This window comes from Pyrus communis, chromosome 15 (genome assembly GCF_963583255.1).
Source record: "Pyrus communis chromosome 15, drPyrComm1.1, whole genome shotgun sequence".
In the NCBI taxonomy this organism is placed as follows: Eukaryota; Viridiplantae; Streptophyta; class Magnoliopsida; order Rosales; family Rosaceae; genus Pyrus; species Pyrus communis.
The window spans coordinates 10,813,341-10,821,232 of NC_084817.1; the positions used below are offsets into that span (position 1 = coordinate 10,813,341).

General features: G+C 38.5%; 1 pseudogene; it reads right to left on the minus strand.

The window, feature by feature from the left end:
• Window positions 1-3,564: 3,564 nt before the first annotated feature.
• LOC137717045 (UPF0481 protein At3g47200-like) lies at window positions 3,565-7,192 on the minus strand (annotated as a pseudogene).
• Between the last annotated feature and the right edge of the window lie 700 nt (window positions 7,193-7,892).

Sequence of the window (7,892 nt, forward strand, 5' to 3'; positions counted from 1 at the left end):
CTTCTGCACTACAGCGTGCAACCACACTTTGTTTCTTGCTCTTCCAGGTGACTAGGTTACTTCCTACGAAGGTGCAGAAACCAATGATAGACTTTCGATTGAGAACGTTCCCCGCCCAATTTGCATCTGTATATCTTGAGATATGAGTGTGATTATTGTTGCGCATGAGAATCCCTCGACCAATGGAGCCCTTCAGATATTAAAGCACACGATGAACAATCTTCATGTGATCCATGCTTGGAGCATGCATGAACTGGCTAACAAGGCTCACGGCATATGCTATATCAGGGCAAGTGATAGTTAGATAAATGAGTTTGCCGACCAATCTCTGATAGTACTCTATATTGGAAATGAGATCACCATGAGCTTGCAGCTTCAAGTTACTATTCAAAGGTGTGCAAACAGGTTTACAATTTGTCATGTTGGCCTCACGAAGAAGATCAATAATATACTTGCGCTGATTTAGAAAACAACCCTTGTGAGAGTGTGCCATCTCAATCCCTAGAAAATATTTAAGAATGCCGAGATCTTTGATAGCAAACTTGTGATTGAGATATTGTTTAAGAGCACTAATCTCTGACATATTATCATTTGTCACAATGAGATCATCAACGTAAATAAGCACCACAAGTTTACCCAATGTGCTTGAATGCATAAATAAGGAAGAATCTGCATTGCTCCGACAGAAACCAACTCTTTCTAGAACATGACTGAGCTTGGCATACCATGTACGTGGACTTTGCTTGAGACCATAAATGGATTTATGAAGTTTGCACACTATTTCTGGATTGTTTGATTGAGGATGACCTAGAGGCAGTTTCATGAAAACTTCTTCTTCAAGTTCACCATGCAGAAAAGCATTTTTAACATCCATTTGAAAGATAGGCCATGCATGGTTAATAGCAACAGATAACAGCACCCTCACAGTGTTCATCTTTGCCACGGGAGCAAATGTCTCCTTGTAATCCACTCCATAGGTTTGTGTAAATCCTCGAGCAACCAAACGAGCCTTTTTCCTTTCAATCGTGCCATCTGAATGGAACTTGGTCTTGTATACCCAACAACTTCCCACAGCCTTCTTCCCTTTGGGAAGTTTCACTATAGTCCAGGTGTTGTTTTCATGAAGAGCTTGAAGCTCTTCTGCCATAGCAGTTCTCCACTCACTATGTAGATTAGCTTCTTGAAAGCTTTATGGTTCACTAGTTTCAGTAATTGCACTGAGGAATACAGCAAAAGAGGATGAAACTTTGCTGTAATCAATAGCAGAAGTCAAGGGGTACCTGGCATTGTAAGTTACATAATCATGTAACTTGGATGGAAGTTTCCTCTCACGGGGAGGATTTCGATGAACTTTTGGAGATTGAATTGCTAGTACATGAGCAGTTTCTTGGTTGGAGGGACTACTTGAGGGTTCTGGTGAGATAGGTTCTTCAGAGACCACATGTGGAGAATTCTGCAGGTTGCTAATATCATCCTCATTCAATACCTGGTCCCTTGAAATATCTGTTGTATCCTCTTCACTGGGATATGGTATTGGGAACAAATCAAGCAAATTTTCCCCCTCTATAGAATAGTCCAGAGGTTGAGTGAAGTAAGGCATGGTTTCTTCAAATTTCACATCTCTTGAAACAACTATTTTCCTAGTTGTTGGATTGTAACATTTGTAACCTTTATGAGTGGATGAATAGCCTAGGAAAACACATTTGGCAGCCCTTGGACCTAGCTTGTCATGATTTGGTGCTTGAATGTGAACAAAGCATGTACATCCAAACACTCTCAAATGGGATAAATTGATCTGTCTATCTTGCAATACCTCATAAAGTGATTTGAAGTTCAATATCTTGCTAGGTAAACTATTGATGAGATATGCAGCAGTAAGAACACCTTGTTACCATAATTTTTTAAGCATATTCGAGTGAAACATAAGAGCTCTAGTTTTTTCAAGTAGATCTCTATTCTTCCTTTCTGCTACCCTGTTTTGTTGAGGTGTTCCAATACAACTAGTTTGATGTAATATACCATGTGTGCTTAGATAGTGAGCCATGTTATGAGACATATATTCGGAGCCATTATCAGATCGTAAGACATGAATGTTTGAAGAAAATTGTGTGTTTACAGGTCTATGAAAATCTTGAAACACTTCCAGCACTTCACTTTTAAATTTTAAAAGATACAACCAAGTGATCCTTGTGAAATCATCCACAAAAGTTACAAAATATTTGTATCCGTCAAAGGACTCTAGGACTGGTCCCCAAACATTAGAATGCACGATTTCAAACGGATTACTAGCCTTAGACAAGGAGGAAGTGAAAGGTAATCTAGTGAACTTAGAGAAGTGACAAACATCACAGGAACTTGTAACTTTGCACAGGTTTAGAAACAAAAAGGACAGAACTTTATCAGAAGGATGTGCAAGTCGTTGGTGCCAAAGTTGTTGTTCTTGAACCAGGCTTGAAGTGACTTGAAAAACCTTGGGAGTTTGGACATGCTTGGAAAGGTAATAGAGACCATTTAGGAAAAAACCTTCACCAATCGTCTTCTTGATGGTGATATCCTGAAAAACCACAGTTTTTGGGGAGAAAATAGCAAGACAGTTTAGTGAGTTTGTGATTTTTCCAACAAATAAGAGTTGAAAAAGGAAAGAGGGAACATAAAAAGCCTCAGACTCGACATCACTAAAAATCAAATGTGTTTTCCCTCTCCCTACAACCATATCACCCTTGTCATTGCAACTGACACTTGAGATGGACATGAGAGTTTTTCAAAATTATGCAGATTTGTAAACTTGTTAGTCATATGATCAATAGCTCCTGAATCTATAATCTAATAATCGTGCACATTACCGACTTTAAGAGCAGTTGAGAAGGATTGTAAGATACCTGGAATATCTTGTTGTGTCACACCTTCATTTTCAGCCAAGAAACCAGCAAACTGCCCGAGTAGAGCAGCTTTTTTGTTGTCACCTTGATTAGTTGATCCTTCATTATCTCCATGACCTTGTTTCTTGTGGAGGAAGGCAGCAAATTCATTTATCAGGTTGGCTGGATTGGAGGTGAACTTCTGTGCTCCCTCGGAATGAGTGGTGACGGTATGATTTGCCTTGTAGGGTGAGTTGTGTAAACTCTTAGGGAAACCCTTGTTGTTGTCCCTCGAAGACTTGGGCCTTAGCTCAGGGTGGAGAATCCAGCAATGATCTCGTGTATGTCCACCAGTATCACAGTAGCTACATTTTACAATAGGTTTCTTTCCTTTATAGCCCTTCTCGTCACCAGTTCTGTGGTTAGAGAGATATACCCTAGCTTCTGGTATATTTGCCTTTAATTCCATAGTCATGATTTTTCTGTGAGTTTCTTCCCTTTGAATCATGGCACACACACTTGAGAAAGAGGGAAGATCAGGATTCATGAGGACATGACTCTTGAGATCTTCGTATTCAGGACTTAAACTCGCAAGAAGTTGAAATATTTTGTCTTCCTCAGCTTTCTTGGTCAACACGACAGCGTCAATGGTGTGTGGCCGATAGACATTCAACTCGTTCCACATGGTGGTTAACTTCCTAAGATGCTACACAAATGGGTTTCCTTCCTGTTGAAGACCCACAATATCCTTTTTTAACTGGAACACTCGAGCTGCATTATTCTGATTCCCATACATTTCTTTGAGATTTTTCCAAATGATGTAGGAGGATTCAGCATAGCTGAAAATTTTTGCAATCTTTTGATCCATAGAATTTAGTAACCATGACATGACCAACTGGTCCTTGCACAACCAGTCATTGTAATCTGGTGAGGACACATCAGGCGCTGGAATAACACCATTAACAAAACCAAGTTTCGATCGTCCTCCCAAGGCAAGAGTGATTGCTCTCTCCCAGGGAAGATAATTGAACTCATTTAATAAGACAGAACTGAGACATTGATTTGGGTTGACATCAACATCTAAATGAAATGAAGATGGCGTAGCATGGGAGCTAACTTCTTCGCCATGCTTGAACTCTCTTCGGCCATAATAGAGAATCAGGAAAAAACTCACATATCTCTCAAGAAACTACTCAGAAGCAGGTCGATTAGGATCACTGCTCTAATACCATATTGAGTTTTGAAGGTGTATTTGCTATTATATTGAAACAAAGTACAAAGATAGCTCATATATATGAGTGTGGGAAGAAGAGAAAAACAAGGAACAAGAAACAATCTTCCTTCCTTGATTTACGCCTAATCACATAACAACTAAAGCAAGATCAGCAAATCCCTTGAATTAGTGAGAATGACAGTCATACTTCAAGTTGTTAGACAACACCCCATGCATACACCCATGCTACCTACCGGCTAGGGTAAATGATAGCACCCCATGCACACACCCATGCCCGTTAGGGTAATTGACAGAAAGTAGATCTTCTTCCCGATCTTCTTCCAATAAGAACTGAGACAATAGAGCACACTGCCTGTATGAGAGTGACTACGAGGAGCAAAACGATAGGAGCATATTTATGCTACTTAGTTATGTTGTTTCCTTGCATTTAGCGAGTTAATTACTATTTATTTTAGTCTTTTAAGCTATTTTCGTATGTTTTTAGGTCCTAATGGCAAAAGGAGCAAGAAAGGGCATTTTGGAGCTAAATGGAGCATTTTTGGGCATGGATTGGATAGCTTAACTATGGAGCATAGAGGATGGACGAAATTGAAGTCAAGAAGGGCTAGGAAAGGCTACAAATCTGGTGGATGAAGTCCTAATGCAAAGAAGATAAGGAAATAGCAAGAAATAAGGAACCTTATCCAACCTTATCTTATCCTATCCTATCCTAACCAACCTTATCCTTTCCTAACTCTAACATTATCCTATCCTATCCTATCCAAATCAGGTTAGGACTTAAATCTAGCTAATTAGAGGGGAATAATTACACATTTAAACACCTATTTCAGTTTCTAGAAGCCTTATCCATTTGTTTGCCGCATGTGGACCATTCCTTGTAGGTTTAAGAGTTGCAATCCTTCCTCTACACCTATATGTTTTATATGAATTGATTACGTCCGGTTATTATTTCTTAAGGCATGAATGTGATTTGCTTATCTAAGTTATTAAAACTGGTTTATGTATGTGGGTTGGGGGTTAACACTTAATTTGCATGCATGAATTTGACGCTAGAATATAAGGGGGTTTCACGTAATAGTTATTCACTTATATTCACAAGTAGTGGAGGTTGCTAGTCACAATCGCATTAAGTAAATCCTTGGTATGAGTCTCATGCGTTTCATAGTGATGAATGCCTTGTCAATGCTTATAGTTTTCACAAAACTTAATGACTTTTGATATGTATCTTTGTTATGCGTCTCATATAAAGAACTTGAAAAAGAAAATTTGGTTTAGATGCGTATTCCATCTAATTCAAAGAAATAAGGAAAACTTGAGGGTTAGTTGTGCGATGCAACTAATTTGGGGTGTTGTCATTCATAGTCTAAAGGAATAATAATTGGACATTGGTTTGTATGCATATATCATGTGTGGAGAAGGACCCTCTAACTAGCCTTTCACCCATTTATATTACTTAAATTCGTTTTTCAAGAGTGTTTTCTATAAAGTTTTTGTTTTAAGTTTAAAATTCGTCAAAAACAATCCCCTTTTCACTTAGTCTTCATATTTGCGTCAAAACTTGTTTTCCTTGAGTCTTTTGAGTCAAGTCAAGTCCTATTTTCGTCCAAAACACTTATTGAGTCTAAATTTGAGTCTTTTTTATTATTGGTTGCTGTTTTAAGTGTCCAAAGTTAGTTTTGAGTCTATAGAGTCTAGTATAGTGTTTTTGAGTCTTATTTATATAAATTAGCATCCCTACTTAATCCCCAGTCTAGAACGATCCCTACTTACATATCTACTACAATTGTCACAAATAGGGTTTAATTTGAGTGTTAGAATATTTCACATCACAAAACAGCTGCAGCAATAGATAGAGTTGCCCAAGGCGTGATGCGATAATTTTGTCTTAAATTTGCCTTCCATTTGTGCCATGAAGTTTTGCAGTACTTGTTCAGGTCTTCACAAAGAGTAGCAAAATAGAAGTCGTTCAATTCCACTATGACCCCATCGGCAAGGTTGTTAATCAGAGTAGACCCTCCACTGCTGTCACCAAGCCTATTTTCAATAATTTCGTGCTTAACAAGCAACTCCACATCCTTAGCAGTGTTCACGAAACAATCCATGATGACAACATAGTCATTCATGTAATTCTCCATACAGTGGCATTGTTCAAAGGCAAGGAGGTTTCTGACAGTAGGTTCTGTTTCATCACTAATTGTCAATTTTAGAATTTCTAGAATTCCATCATTGAATTGTATGTCGAGTAAGTTTTTGGCTGATCCCACTCTAAACTTGACTCCTGCCCGGTGTAACTCTGTGATGCTTGGCATGTTTAGAGTTTCGAGTTCCCTTTAGCCTGCCGTTCTAGTGGTAGGTGTAGATATAAGTTTCTACAAAAATCGACAAAATGTTCTGCTTTATAAGCACACATTTTATCCAAATTTCCATCCGCTCCTTCTATATGCATCAGATCTTTGAAGAATACGTGAGAAAGTTTGATTACTGAAAGCCTCTCAGTCCAGTTACTATCAGAAGGTACATCGATTTTGTCTGGGTCAAAAAGATCCTCAAGAACGAAGAATGGCAACTGATTTTCAAGCAGCCGTATGTCAGGCCATACGTCCTGCAGTATCCATGGTTTGTTAAATATACGATCATTCTCGTCCTGCAATTCATGGAAACGGTGCCTCAACAAGACCTCAATAATGAATGCTGCATCCACTAGAACAATTCTCACAAAGTCATCACTGCTAAACTCGATAGTTTCTGCATAACAACTGCGTATCTTGCCCTCTTGGTCCTTTATATCTTTATATAGTCCTCCAAGCCGACCCTGGTTCTGCGTATAAAATGTCGTAGGTACCGCTTTTGTGCTCTTCCATGGCTTGTAGGCCTTCCTTTCCATGGTGAAGAGGACCTATAGAGACTACTTGAGGTGTGTAGGCCTTTTCACTTACACGCCGCAGTCGTTCAGGAACTCTGTAGATACAACACGAAGAGGACAAGGGAGCCAAAACATCCAACTCCTGATTCATTGATTTTGCTAACGGAATGTATGGGTTTTCGATGTCATGTGGAGCTTCGTTACTTCCTTCCATTTTTATTGCTGATGTGTTTGTTGCTCCAAATCATAATTCCTGACAACGAGCTGTTGATCACTAACACAACAACAAACAAATTTTTCACTATGATATTTTCGACAAGCTCAACCAACCATTGAGAGTATATGACAACAATCAAAACTAATCAAAATAATTGACAAAATTAACCCACGAATCAAAAATATCCACACCCGATTTTTGTAAGAGAAAACACACATAGACCTTTACACATCCCACCCCTAATGCCTTGAAAGAATTCAAATGGAATGCACCAAGTTCATACAAAACTCTATTTCTTATGCTCTTGAAGAAGGAAAGTCGGTATACAATAATATAGATGTTAGGATCGACAGTACTACAATATGGAAAAAAATACAATGTAAAGTGAAAAGATAGACATCAAGAATTTCCGTTGTTTGGCAATTTGTGCCCTACGTGCACGGACCAGCGATCAATCTCCCACTATATCAAAATAATGGGTACAAGAAGAGCAATGTTATCAAGCCAAAGACAAGGCTTGATGCATAGAATAAAGTATAACACTCTTTCTCACTAGACACGCTGATTTTTTTTTTCTTAGAGAAATTTTGCAGCAATCCCCTAACCCTTCTGCTCAATTTCAATTTCCAAACACAATATTGGCAGTGAAAAATAAAACAGTGAAAGCTTCACGAATTGGATGACCCAATAAACATTACGAGATTAGAGAAAAATACATAG